This window comes from Mus caroli, chromosome 11, assembly GCF_900094665.2.
Source record: "Mus caroli chromosome 11, CAROLI_EIJ_v1.1, whole genome shotgun sequence".
In the NCBI taxonomy this organism is placed as follows: Eukaryota; Metazoa; Chordata; class Mammalia; order Rodentia; family Muridae; genus Mus; species Mus caroli.
In genome coordinates, this window is record NC_034580.1 from 49,073,704 (window position 1) to 49,088,569 (window position 14,866).

At 45.3% G+C, this 14,866-nt stretch overlaps 1 pseudogene; it reads left to right on the plus strand.

Moving 5' to 3' along the window:
- Positions 1-11,705: 11,705 nt before the first annotated feature.
- On the plus strand, positions 11,706-12,839 carry LOC110306238 (annotated as a pseudogene).
- Positions 12,840-14,866: the final 2,027 nt, after the last annotated feature.

Here is a 14,866-nt window from a genome sequence, read left to right on the forward strand (position 1 = left end):
TCCAGGCAACTAGGGTGAGGATCTTATGCCCACACCCACCGTGACACACCCATTCCAACCAGGTCACACCTATTCCAACAAGGCCACACCTCCAGATGGTGCCACTCCCTGGTCCAAGGATATACAAACCATCACAGTACCTAAGATTTGCTTTTGTAAGGAGGCCATGGAAGACAGTTTAACTACCAACCTTAGCATTCATAATCCATCTGTCCTCTGTGTCTTCTTCCATCTCTCTGACTACAATTTCCACATTCTTTCCTTTGGGTCACTTTCCCTTAGTTATTGCTCAGGTTCTATTTTCAAGCGTCCTTAGCACATATTGATTATACAGAATAGCTGGTCTCATTATGGCATTCTACTTCCTGTATATAATGGATTTTGATCGTGTTTCTCTCTATGACCTTTGTCCTCTATGTTTCTCCTACTCCTGCTCATCACCTCCCTCTTCCCAACTGGACCGCACTGTGATATCTTGATGACTACTTGACAGTGGAAATGAGTCTCTGGGCTGGTCTGTGAGGGCTTAGTTAAGGATAGTGGCAGTTGAAGTGGGGAGGTAGGAAGGCCTACCAAGAATGTGGGCAGTGCCCTTGCATGGGCTGGGACCCTGACTGAATGAAAGGGGGGGAGACAGAGAAGGAGAGAGAGACAGAGAGAGAGAGAGAGAGACAGACAGAGAGAGAGAGAGAGACAGACAGAGAGAGAGAGAGAGAGGAGAGAGAGAGAGAGAGAACTGAGTAAAAGCCCTCTATGTCCTGATTACACATGCAATGTGACCAGCTGCTTCCTGTTCCTGCTTATAAGCTGTGGTGGTTTGGATGACAATGAGCCCCATAGACTAGCATGTTGAAATCCTTGGCCCCAGGTTGGCAGAACTGCTTGGGAAGGATTAGGAGGTGTGGCCTTGGTGGAGGAGGTGTGTTGCTGAGGGCAGGCTTTGCCATTCCCATGTCTTCCTTTCTGCCTCTTGCTGTGGGTCAAGATGGGAACCCTCAGGTGTTCCTGCTGCTGTGCCTTTCCTCTGCCACCATGGATCCTAACCCTCTGAAAACTATAATCTCAATTAAATGTTTTCTTTTATGAGTTGCCTTGGTTGCGATGTTTTGTCGTAGCAATAGAAAAGTAATGAAGTCACAAGCTTTCCTCACAATGATGAACTATACATTTGAACTGTGAGCTAAAATAAACTTTTTCTTCCTTAAGTTCTTTCTTTTTTTTTTTAAAGATTTATTTATTTAATATATGTAAGTACACTGTTGCTGTCTTCAGACACACCAGGAGAGGGTGTCAGATCTCATTACGGATGGTTGTAAGCCACCATGTGGTTGTTGGGACTTGAACTCAGTACCTTTGGAAAAGCAGTCAGTGCTCTTACCCGCTGAGCCATCTAGCCAGCCCCCCTTAAGTTCTTTCTGTCAAGTATTATTGCGTGTCAATTATTTTTACAGGGAAGGTAACTAAGGAACTAACACACTCATCTGCTTTCACGTATACTTGTTCTTGTTTGTGAACCAATGAACGTGATTACACAGACACGGGTGACGCATCCGCAGAATTATGGGCAACTTACCAGCGTCTACAGCACTAAAGAAAATGTCTCTTTTCCAGCAACAGGTAACTGCCTATAACTCCTCAGGGAAGAGTGGAACCCCACGAGCCGCTCCCGACGCCAGGGCGGGTTGTTCCTAGGTTCAAGTTTGTGTAAGATTTGTGCTGATAATTCATAGCTGCTGAGAACTTGAGAGCTTGATAGTCATCTCACGGCCTTAAAACAGTGCTCCATATCCCAACCCTTTCCCACCACTCCCTCTCTTATATTCTTTCCCATCTTTTTCTGTGATATTCCCCGAGCCTTGGAGTGTGTGATATAGACATACAAGGCTTCCAGGCAGGTAGGATTAGAGTCTTAAAGCCATACCCATAGTGATACATCTACTCCAACAAGGCCATACCTTCTAACAGTGACACTCCCAGGGCCGAGCATATATAAACCATTCCAGTTACTATCCTAATGGTCATGCCACATGCCACTATTGTATTGTTGGGCGTGTCTTGCTTGTTATGTTGGTCGGGTAGTGTAGGATGCAGAGTCCATAGCTGAAGAGAGTAGAGAAAGAAGCCAGAAGGGCATATGGGGCCATGGAGGCAGGACAACAGCTTTAGGGATTTGCTCTGTAAGTCACAGGGCTCTCTTCTCCTTGCTTTGTGAGAAAGACAGGAGAGGGTTAAGGAAGTGGAAGGAAGCAGCTTCTTTTTGAGACCATTGCATCATCCAAGGAGAGGTTACAGTAGCAGATGAACCAGCTGCGGTGGAAGCACTGAGAACTGATTGGGCCTGGCCTATATTTGGAAGATAAAGATGACAGGATATGGTAGCCTGTTGCATGTGTGCTATGAAAGGAAAAAAAGAGAAGTCAGAGATGAGTCAACTGCCTTTTGTTTGAGCGGGCTCAATAGTGTGTTAATTACTGAGGCGAGGGTCAGGTATTTACAAAGTGTATGTTCTAAATGCCAGGTATGCCAAGCTTAGGAAATAGCAGGCTTTAAAAGCTCAGAGCCAGGCTGAAGTCATAGCCTGGTGGGAGAGTGTGCCCCTAGCATGCGCATGTGCAGGGCCCTGTGCTCTCCCAGCAGGGGAGGACGTCAAAAGCCCCGACTCTGTCCCAGTTCCTAGGCTAGTCCATGTTACTGTGGGGTGAGGTGACAGCTGTCCTGAGAATTTTGGTGTCTTAAAAAACCCAGTTATGTTATGTAAACATGGTTTTGTTTTAATCCCAGGTGTGGGATATGGGGTTGCTTCCAATTGTCTATAGCAGCAGACAATTGTCTTTGCTTCCTGGGCACTCTGGGAGGGTGTGATCTTTGCCAGCTGCAGAGACTTTAGTTCTGGGGACTCTGGAGAGGGAATAAATGCCAGAGCCTGGAGAGAGAAAGAAGGCAGCTGTCTTCTCTTCAGCAGGCCTGAAGATCGCTCTTCTTGGCTGTGTTACTTGAGACAGAGCTGGTATCCACCAAGTCCAGGAGTGTTCTGCAACCTACTCCTGACTTCGGCGTTCTGTGGTGGCATTTCTGAGCACACGCCATCTTTTCATGAGCGTCGTCATCACCTGCTTGAAAGATGCAGGTGGATGCCCTCTTCTGGTGCGTCTGAAGACAGCTACAGTGTACTTACATATAATAAATAATAAATAAATAAATAATCTTTTTTTTTTTTAAAAAAAGAAAGATGCAGGTGCTCTCCAGGGAAGATTTGCTTCTGTCATCAGGGTTTTGACGAGAAGAAATACTCAAAGGTACAGAATTCTCACACTTACTCTTCTCCTGTTGGGAGGTAGCCTTTCCCTAAGCTCATTTCAAACTTTGCCTGCAGGATGTGCGCAGAGGGTAGAGACAAGCCTGAAAGGGCACAGAAAAGCTTTCCAGTGTAAGAAAAGTGCATGTCAGTAGTGTGTGACCATGTGAAATGAGTGTGTTATTTATTTATTGTGTGCATGTGTGCATGTGTATGTGCATGTGTGAGTGTGTATGTGTGTATGCATGTGTGTGTGCATGTGTGAGTGTGCATGTGTGTATGCATGTGTGTGTGTGTGAGAGAGAGAGCATGAGTGAGTGGGTGCTTGTAGCCATGGAGATGAGAGGACACCCTGCCACTGCCAGTTTCTCCTACTACCGTGTGGCCTCCAGGAATCAAAGCAGGCTACTGAGCTTATCTGCAGGCATCCTTACCTGCAGGTCCTTTATCACTGTTAACTGATTTGACATTGTGTTTCTACTACTGCAACTTTCATCACTGAGACTCAACCCACAGAGATGGAAATTACACTGACGTAGCTCTAGCTCTGTTGTTCTTGCCACACAGGGTGCAAATACCAGAGTTCAGAAGTATCTGCTTTGGTGCTTAAGCTGAGGTCGCTATGGCCCAGTGATTGACACATGATCTTCACAGCTTGCTTGGCTCTCACGCTTGACTGTAAGGTCTGGACGGGTTACTAAACTCGTGGGGTTCAGCTCCCTGCTTTATTACATTGTGATAAGTTTCCTCATCTCCCTGGACTTGTTTTAAGTACTAAATGAATTTATACATATTTACAACAGGGTAACTTCTCAATAAACGCAGCTACTATCATTATTCAAAATGTAGAGAGCAGGCTGGCAAGAAGGCTCAGAGGTTAAAAGCATTTGTCTGCTCTTCCAGAGGACCTGGGTTCAATTCCTAGCAACCACATGGCAGCTCACCACTGTCTGTAAATCCAGCTCTGGGGGATCTGATACCCTAATACAGACCATAAATGCAGGCAAAACACAAACACACACATGAAATAAAAAATAAACAGTTTAAAAATAATGTAGAGAGCTGGTCAGTGGCAGAGGCAGAGGCAGGCAGATTTCTGAGTTTGAGGCCATCCTGGTCTACAGAGTGAGTTCCAGGACAGCCAGGGCTACACAGAGAAACCCTGTCTCGAAAGAAAAAAAAAAATGTAGAGAGCAAGAAGGACACCAAGGGCAGAATTTGGGGAATATGGGAATTCTGAGAACAACGATGCTTTACATTGATGAGACGGTGAGTAGTTAGTTACAGTGCACAGGGGGCTGTGCGCCACCTCGTCTATTTTAATCCTCATGACACTAACATTACACAGTAAGAAATAGAACTAAGGAAGCTGAGTTAATCTGCCCAAGATATTTCAGCTTGTAAATGGAAAATCTCTTACTCTAGAGCTACCACAAAATACCACACAAAAAAATACAAACTTGTGTTTCATCTTTGAAGTGGGTTTTGATGAATATCACAGATGCAAATGGAACCAGAGGTGGCCTAAAGGATCACTCTATCTGATGCATTATCCTATCGATGAACCTCACTCTATCTGATGCATTATCCTATCGATGAAGAACCTTTTCCTGTGCATGGTAAGCGGCAGCTTCTGGCAGACTCCTGCGAGCTTATGAACAGCTTTTAAAATAATATGCTGCCCACAGAGAGAGTCTTCCTCAGGGGCAGTCACCGGTGTTCATTTATGTAGTATCTAAAGTCACTCCGGCACAAAGTGCCAACTGTAATTTTGGACCAAAGAGAGACATCAAAGTCATTTGTTAAATCCAAGTTTATTCCTTGACTGTTCTAGTTTGTTTCCTTGAAAATCTTTTCCAGTTTTCAAAAGATTAAAATGTTTATGTGTGTGTGTGTGTGTGTGTGTGTGTGTGTGTGTGTGTGTGTATCTAAGAGTGCATCAGATCCCCTGGAGCTAGAGTTACAGGTGGTTATGAGATGATAGATATGGGTGATGGGATCCAAACCTAGGACCCCTGGAAGAGCAGCAAGCACTCTTAACTGCTGAGCCACCTCTCCAGCCCCATCTCTTCTGTTCTTGATCATCGCTATGGGGACCAAAGGCTCTAGGTAGGAGATTTGATCTGTCTTTGATATCACCTCTGGGCTAAGCCTGTTTGCTTTATCTTCAAACCAAACTATTTATAACCACATGCTTAAGTTCTGGTTACATCCTAGTGAGTTGCTTCTTTGCGGTCTGGTTTCCTGTGGAGCCTTTCCCTCCTTTAAGCATCTACAGTGCCCGTTAGTTATTTAGTTTCTGTTGCATGTGTGTGCATTTGTTCCCTCACATTGGTCACTTAAAACAGCTGCAGCAGACTAATGAGTGTCCCTAAATGCCTTGCAGATGACGACCTCTGAAACCATGAACCTCACGGTGCCATGGTGTTGATGGCTTGCTTCAGACTCCTGGGCTGCACATGGCCTGAAGTTTTCACATCTGCTGGTACTGGCTAGGCTGGGTAGTATTTTCTACAAATGATTTTTAGCTCCAGTTCTGGTTAATTTTAACTGTTGGCTTGACACAAGTTGGAATCATTTGTGAAGAGAGTCTTAAATGAACACACACACACACACACACACACACAAACATTGAAGCCCAAAATGAAAGATACCTTTAAGGAATAATATTTCATAAAGCCATCTCTGCTGTATTTACACCAACATGGCATATGTCCATTTTACTAATTCCAAACAAGGAGTAGCAGTTATCTTTAAATAGTTACAAGAAACTATACTACTCTTTTTAGTTCTAGAAAGAGTGAAACCCTTTTTGTTTTGCAAATTAAACTATGAGATACACTTGTAATCTTTACTGAATTACTTAACTATTAATGTCTGTGTAACAGGCTCCCTTAAACAATGGTTGACTTCAGCAGGACAAATAGGGATCTTCTGGTATTCTAAAAAAGAAAAAACAGTGTGCTTATCTGAAAGTCAGAGGTTCAGCTAAAATCCAACCTAAATGTAGTATCCAATAGAAATGCAAAAGGTTTTACATAGAGAGAAAACCCTTAAGAGTTCCTTAAGCAGCAAGAGAGCCTTCACAATACAGCTTTAATATGGGTACCACTGTCTTTGTTGTTGTTGTTCCCTGGCTCCTGAAGTTTGACATTGAAGTCCTCTGCAATTGCTCGTTGTCACAGTGGGTATCTCTGCTGTGGCTCCTTCTGTCTCAAAGGGAATAGTATGTAGAATTCACAAGGTGGTAAAAGCTCAAAGACCCTTGGTCACTGCTTTCTCTACAATGATTGCTGGGTTCTCCCAATAGTTAAGCATGGTATCAAAGCTGGCCCTGGCTGTATGGTCCTTCAGCATCAGGTATTGAGTATAAAAGGCACCAAAGTGACGTTCTGGTTCCCAGTGGGCATGAAAACGTCAGCACGTGGAAGGTACAACATGCTGTGAAAGAGATGGACAACTGATGGTAAGTAACGGTGCCTTTGGTGTTGTCGCCATCAGAGAGGTGAGGAGCATTCTCCATAGGACCCAAGACAAAGGAGCCATTCCTGCATTTTCCAGGTATCCCAGACCATATGTGGAAGAGCAAGGATGACTCCTGCCACGTGCTGCCACCAAAGCATCAGAGCTCTTGGCTGGTTTCTCATCACCACAATGAGTACATCCTAGGGGCTAGAGACTACATGGGTATTTCAGGCAGTCCTTTGGTCCTACCCTCAACTTGGTGAGTACAAGCCAATTTCTTTTTAGACTAGAAGCAAAGTGATGGACCATATTACTTCTCAGACAAACAGCACTTAAACAGGTTTGGGCAGTTTTAATGAGGATTTATCTACATCAGTTTGGCCTGTTGACATGCCTGTGAGGGTTGTCTTAATTTTTAATTGATGTGGAAACACCCAGCCTACGTTGGGTAGCACCATTCCCTTGGCTTGGGAGCCTAGAATGGATAAGAGAGGAGAAAGCTAGCTGAGTATAAGCAGCAAGCAGTCAGGAGGCACGGGTGCGTTTGTCTTCAGTGAGCCTGCTCTCCACTAGGGTGGGAGAGGCTTGTTCACATATTTGCATCAGGTTTTGCAGACAGTGTGAATGAACTCAGACAGTGTGAATGAACTCAGACAGTGTGAATGAACTAGACACTGATACTTCTTTGGAGGTCACAAAAGGACTGGAGTTTAGCAATACCAAGATTTTCCTCCCCTAGGGGCAAACGATCATGCCGTGTCATTTTCTGTAAGGGGTTAAATATTCTCATGGTCTTTACACTGTTATGGATCTCGTGTGGAATGCCACCTGTCACGGGTATAGGGTGTTCCATGTCTAGAAACTTGCCTGCAGCCTTCTTCCTCAAAACATCAGAGCTTGCTCTTGTGGGTTGATAAGACTTTGCCTCTCAGAGTTTCTATGCCACTCGTGACACATGACATATTTAGCTTTGAGGTGAAAGGTGAGATGCAGGCTCCTTTCTGAAGATCAGATACACTGTGCAGGTCTCAATCTTGAACATCTCTGTATAGTTCTTATCTTTCTCTGATATGGAAGCCAAGGCTAGAACCTTGTGAACATCAGAACTTGTGAGCCTTAGTACTCAGGGGACCAGGAAGGCTCTCTCCTGGATCACAATGCCTATCCTTGCTTGGAGCTCTTGTATCAGTAAAACAAGCTTAGAAGTCATGTGCCTAGGGGGCTGGTGAGATGGCTCAGTGGGTAAGAGCACCCGACTGCTCTTCCGAAGGTCCGAGGTTCAAATCCCAGCAACCACATGGTGGCTCACAATCACCCGAAATGAGATCTGATGCCCTCTTCTGGTGTGTCTGAAGACAGCTACAGTGAACTTACATATAGTAAATAAATAAATCTTTTAAAAAAAAAAGAGTTTGTAGTCTTTACGGTTTACATATTAAAAAAAAAAGAAGTCATGTGCCTAGTTCTAATCAACTCCTCCATCTTCTTCCAGTGCACATAAGGATCTTGTTTTCTGTGGGAAACCAGCTGAAATCATGTATCCTGTTGGGTGAAGGAAAACTCTTCATTCAACCAGAATGAAAAGCTTACCTTTTCATCCACAGGCTGACTAGGACTGGTGTTCTCTTACCCTTCACACAGACATCAACTCAAGCCTGAGGTACTAGTTTAAGTCTTGTCTGAGGTGATGATGCATATGAAATCCAGGCCACAGCTCTGCTTTATGGTCTTGGTGCCAGGACTTGGAAAATCACTGCACGTTGTCAGTTGGCTTCCTACTGGCTGAGTTCACAATTGTAAGACCCAAAAAGGATTCATCTTGTTAGCAAGGAAGTCAAAAGCAGAGTGAGCTTCAGCCGGTAGTGGTGCTTATGGGAGAGGCGTGCTAAGGGGTTGTGTATCTGATGGATGACACGAGGGATGCAGGAGGTAACATGATTCCCTCAGAACAGCCCCGAGATCCAGACGAGAACCAAGTTAGCTTTCTAAAACTCCGATTCTTTACATTGAGAAGTCACTGGATAGGAATGAATGAGAGCATTGGGTCACCCCTCTGCTTCCCTTTTGTGCCCTACTTTGTGGTTCTGAGTCAGGACTTGGCAAACTATACTTCCCCTTTGTTAGTTGGCTTCCTGTCAGATTCTGCCAACCAGGGGCACTAGAGGCACACCAGAGCCCAGAGGAGGGAGGCAGTGCTCCTTCCTGTTTGGCTGGCTGTCCCTGCCTGTGTCAGTCCAACAACAGTTCTGAAAGCCTCACAGTGGGACTTGTTTGGACTTTCCATTTCGCACCCCCCCAAGTCTTCTAGAAGCATCTTTATTATAGAAATATGTTTATTGCTCATATATAGACAGTAATACCAGTGAACTGGTGTTCTTTCTTTGTGTGTGCACATTTAAGTACACATGCTAGTATGTGTGCACATGTATTTCTACATGTATGGATGTGGGTATGCACATGTATATTCGTGAATGTGTGTGCTCACGTGTGTGTGTGTGTGTGTGTGTGTGTGTGTGTGTAGGTCAGAGGTCAATCATCTCAGGCATCATTCTCAGGAGTTGTTCACTTTTCTTTTTGAGACAGGGTCTCTCACTGACCTGAAGCTCACCAAGTTAGCAAGGCCAGTGAGCCCCAGGAATCTGTCTGCCTCTGCCTGCCTGACCCTGGGATTAACAGTGCATGCCACTGTGCCTGGCATTTTTATGTGGCTTCTGGGGATCCAACTCAAGTCCTTGTGCTTGCAGGGCAAGCACTTCTCTAAGTGAGCCACTTCCTTACTCTCTTAGTGCTCTTTATTGAGAGAGGCTTGACTTCAGGACCCTCTGTGGCCCTCCTTGAGTCCCAGGAACAGTTGGACAGCACCATGGTTTTCAGAGGTCTTGGTTATAGCTCTACAGGACTGTTAGGTTTCTACCAAGGGCCTAGGTTTAACACTCAGCCCTCTCACCTTTGTCCCTGAGCTGTAGGTCTGGGAGCTGAATTTAGCTCCTGTGTGTGTCAGTCCTTTCTACTGTGCCACTCTCCACAGTGACCTCTCTTTGATGGCACAATGTGGTCCTCGTTCCTTCCTCATTTGTTGTGTGGTCTTACTTTTGCTTTTGTGACTGGACTCTACCAACACCAAACAGATTAGGTACAGGTAATGGGAAAATGAGTGACCTGGAAGATCGGCTGGGGCATCCCACCAGAGTACATCACAGAGAGATCACACATGGAAAACAAGAATTAGAGTGTCAGGTGCTGAGGTGCAGGTTCCTCTATGCTGTTTCAGACCAACACTCCTGAGAGTAGAAATAATTATCAGAGGATTGAAAGCATTCTATAAGGCACAAATCTCTCAACAAAGGCCAGGAAAGCTGGGCAGTGGTGGTGCACGCCTTTAGTTTAGTCCCAGCACTTGGGAGGCAGAGGCAGGTGGATTTCTGAGTTCGAGGCCAGCCTGGTCTACAGAGTGAGTTCCAGGACAGCCAGGGCTACACAGAGAAACTCTGTCTTGAAATAAACAACAACAACAAACAAACAAACAAACAAACAAACAAAAAACCAAAGGCCAGGAAAATGAGTGGTCCAGGCCGCTAAATCTCTGTCTAGTCATTAGTGGACCACCAAGTCGGTTGCCACGTAAGACAGAGGAAACATGTATTACAGACTCAATCCGGCCAAGTTACGGAATGGACATCATCACCCCCGAGTCATGGAGCGGGAGCACAGGGGCTGAGTGACTCTCAGTTCCCGTATCATTCCGCTCAAAATATCCAGCTATCAACCAAAAACGCAATACACCACAGAAACAGGAAGCTTGGCTGTGAGGGGAAAAATCTGGAAGCCCAGTCTCTGAAATTACCAAACAAAGACACCAAGCCAGCTATTAATATTTTGAATGAGCTAGTGACAGCTGTGTCGAAAGAACAAAAGGATGCATTCTGGGTGTATTCTAGCAGACAGAGAACACAAATAGATTAAAATGTATATAAAAAGAACCAAGTGGAAACACTAGAGTTACAGTTTTAACTGAAATAGAATTCTGCTGAGGAGGTTAACATTCAGATTTAAATTGGCAAAAGAAAACAAACAAACAAAGAAACAAAGAAATCCAACCAATCTTTTTCTCCGTCTGAGGTGAAAAAGAGGATGAAGGGAATGGAGGAGAGTCAGGTGGACGGACCTGTAGGAAACCAGTACACGCCCCAAACTACGAGCAAAGGAAGTCAGTCCAGAGGAAGAAAGGACCGGAAAGGAAGGTGGGAGGAAGGCTGTCTGAAGAGCTGGGTCTGGGTCTGTGCACAGGTAATCACTCAAAAGGCGGGGATAGAAGGAATGCAGGTTCACAGCAGCTAACGCTATAGACGGAGACCCTTTCTCAAAGAGCTAACTGAAACAATACACAAAAAAACACACCCTGTCTGCCTGTCCATCTGTCTGTCTGTCTGCCTTCCTTCCTGGGTGTAGCTCAGTGAAGAAATAGGAGTCACAGAGACTATGATAAATCAGTTAGAATATACGTCTACGAAGCTCTCTACCTAACTGCTGAACACACATGTTTCTTATTTCCACACAGAGCATTTCTGCAGTTATAACAGGCTACGTGTCAGGACAGAAATATTGGTAAATGTGAAAGAATAAAAACGTATGAACTATAGTTTTCTTTCTTTTTTTCATTATTTTTAAAAAGACAAGGTCTCTCTATATAACTCTGGCTCCCCTGGAACTTACTGCTGTGTAGATAGGACAAGCCTTGAACTCACAGACATCCATCGTCCTCTGACTCCCAAGTGCTACGATCAAAGGTGTGTGCCACCATGCCCAGCCACAATCTATGTTTTTCAAAGACGTTGAATTAAACTGGAACTGAATAATGAGGGTTTCCGGCCCGTTGTGCTGGATGAGGCAGGGGCTGGAGACAGCGTTGCAGGCCAAGGGGCCGCTGCTGGGTTAGGGCTCGGTGATGTCGGGCTACGTGCGGCGGCAGGGCGCGCCCCCACTATCACGGACTAGGAGCCTTGTGGTTCGGAAAGGGGAAATGTACTAAACAAGGTCCGTCGGGAGCCCATGAGACACACTTTGGAGGTGACAAACTTGAAGAACTTGAAGAAGACAATCCATTCTCCTTCAAAGAGTTTTTGAAAACCAAGAACTTCAGCCTGTCAAAAGAAGACACGACCACCAGCTGAATTTACCTGAAGGAAGCCTCAAGGCACCCACTGGGACTTGAGCACAGCTCCCCTGCCTCCCAGCCCATGGGATATGGCCTGGAATATCAGCGGCCATTTTTTGAAGACCCAACAAGAGCCAGCAACCTAGAGGAGGATGAAGAAGATGGATGGAATAGAACCTACCTGCCATCTGCCATGGGTCAGACTCATTTCTCTAGGGCAGCACAGAACTTGTCACCTTGTGGCACATACCTCTTTCCTTTTTCTCCAACGCATCAGAGCTGGCAGGTCCCGAGTCTTTGCCCCCATGGACGCTGAGTGACACTGACTCCAGGACCTCCCCAGCATCTCCAGCTGGGAGTCCTAATGCAGACTTTGCAGCTCATGAAGACTCCCTAGGGCACAGACACCTGCGGACGTTGCAGATAAGTTATGAAGCACTGAAAGATGAAAACTCTAAGCTCAGAAGAAAGCTAAATGAGGTTCAGAGCTTCTCTGAAGCTCAAACAGAAATGGTGAGGACACTCGAATGGAAGTTGGAGGCAAAGATTATCAAGGAGGAGAGTGACTTCCATGACCTAGAGTCAGCAGTCCAGCAAGTCGAACAGAACCTCAAACTGATGACCACACGAGCTGTAAAAGCAGGAAATCATGTCTTAAAGCTGAAACAGGAAATAAATTTGCTTCAGGCACAGCTCTCAAACTTCAGGCAGGAAAATGAAGCCCTGCAGTCAGGCCAGGGTGCCAGCCTTACCGTAGTGAAGCAGAATACCGATGTGGCCTTGCAGAACCTCCATGTTGTCATGTACAGGGCACAGGCATCCATAAAGCAGCTGGCCTCTGGGGCAGAGACACTGAGCCTTGTTGCTGAACTCCTCAAGTCGATCGACAGAATTCCTGAAGTTCAAGCTGAGGTGGACTCTTGAGAAGCTCTGCCTGCCACCGGGTCCCGTTTTATAGAAATGTCTTCTAGAAAGTCAGTGAGTCTATCGAACAGTGGGACTTCATGTAAACTGTTAGGTGCAACTGGTGGGAAGGAGCCCCGTGCTGCAGGTGGCCAGTCACATGCTTAGGCTGTGAAATGCTTTGGTGAGGACTGCATAGATAGGACCACATTTGGAAGATGTGTGGTGCCTTCGGCACAGAGGTAACGGATTCTTAGATAGCCAATGGGTCAAAGGAGGAAGCCCAAGGGGGACTGGGAAGTGATTTTGAGGGAAGTGAAAGCATATTCACCGCACTCACACACCTATGGTGTGGCCAAAGTGGGTGTCACCAAAGTGGGTGTGGCTAGTGTAGTACTGAGAGGGGAACTTCTAGATGCCAATTCCTATGTTAAAAACGCGTATCTTAAAGCAATTATCACATCTCTGTTGTAGGAGATGAGACCAGAAGAGCAGAGTTAAACTAGATCCAGGGGAAATAGATAAAACAGGAAACCCACCACCCCAACAGGGACCACCATCACCACCACCACCACCAAAACCCACAGTGAAGCCAAAAGTTAGATTTTCTTAAAAGATCAAAATGATTTTCAGGCTTTTAGATTGATGAAGAAGAAGAAGAAAAAAATTGAAATGTTGAAATTTGTTTTTTATTTTACTCTTTGAAATTTAATTTTAAAATGATTCTGTGAATTTAATATGTAAGTGATATTTTTACGTAATTTTCACAGTTCCTTTCCTCTCCAACATCCAACTTCTCCTGTGTTGTATGCCCATATGCAACCTAAGTCCCTCTAGTGTTGCTGGTATGTACATGTGTGTAGGGGGACCTCTAGAGACAGGTTGTCCTATCCCATCAAGGGCTCATCCCTGAAGAAAAGGGATTCTGTTTCTCGGCAGCCATTCGCTGCCTGTACCTCTTTATCTATGGGCCTTTTGACATTTCCCCCATCCACATGTTGGCTTGTGTTGTTATCTTGCTTAGGAAACCATACGGTTAAGATTCATGGGTTTGGCTTTTCTGCCGTGTCTAGAACACTCTATGTAGTGTCTTGTCCCCTGGCTCTGTATGTTCTCTGAGCCTTAGGTAGAGGGATTGGTTTGTAAATGTATCCATTGGGGATGGGCATCCACAGTTACTTATTTTCTGATTTAAAAAAAAAAAAGACATTTCTTGAATGGCAGTGAGACCACCACTTGTCTGTGGACATAAAGTTAAATATTTAGAAATCAGTTACAAATTACATTAGTTTAAGGACATCCCAGTAGTAGGTCTTCCTGTGGAGTCTGTGAGCTCTCTCACAGGTAGTTTGCTAAGTCTGCAGTTCCAGGCATGGATTTCCTCCTATTGAGTGGGTCTTAGGTCCAGTTAGACAGCAGTTGGTTACCCACAAGAGAAAGGTGCCACTATTGCATACACAACCGAGGATAGCTTGCTGGACCAATCATTGTTGTGACCCCTAGGCATCACAGTTGGGTATGGTGACTGGTTACTTTCCTCCCTTAACAACTTGCATGGCACCTTCTGATACCCTGGGAGCTAGTCCTCCAGGAGGAGGCTTCCAGGTAACTTCCAGCTCACCTCCTCCCAGTTTTGGGTCCTGGGAGCTGCCCAGTGTGGGTATGTAGAATCAAACACAGGCCCTCTGTAAGAGCAACAGGCACGGCTAAACACTGAGTTATTTCTTTAGCTCCCTGGATATTTGTTTTAATGGGGTCATAGTTTTCAATTATCCATCAGGCACAAGTCAGTAAACTCATGTTGCTGAGCATCTAAAGCCCTGAGTGACTAGCTTCAGAGACCAGTGACCCCCTGTGTTTGTTTGTTTCTTTTTCCCTTCTTTCTTTCTTGTTTCTGTTTGTTTGTTTGTTTTTTGTTGTTGTTTCAAGTCAGAGCTTCTCTCTGTAGCTTTGTCTGTCCTGGAACTCACTCTGTAGACCAGGCTGGCCTGGAATTCAGAGCTCCTGACTCCCAATTGCTGGGATTAAAGGCATGGGCCATCACTGCC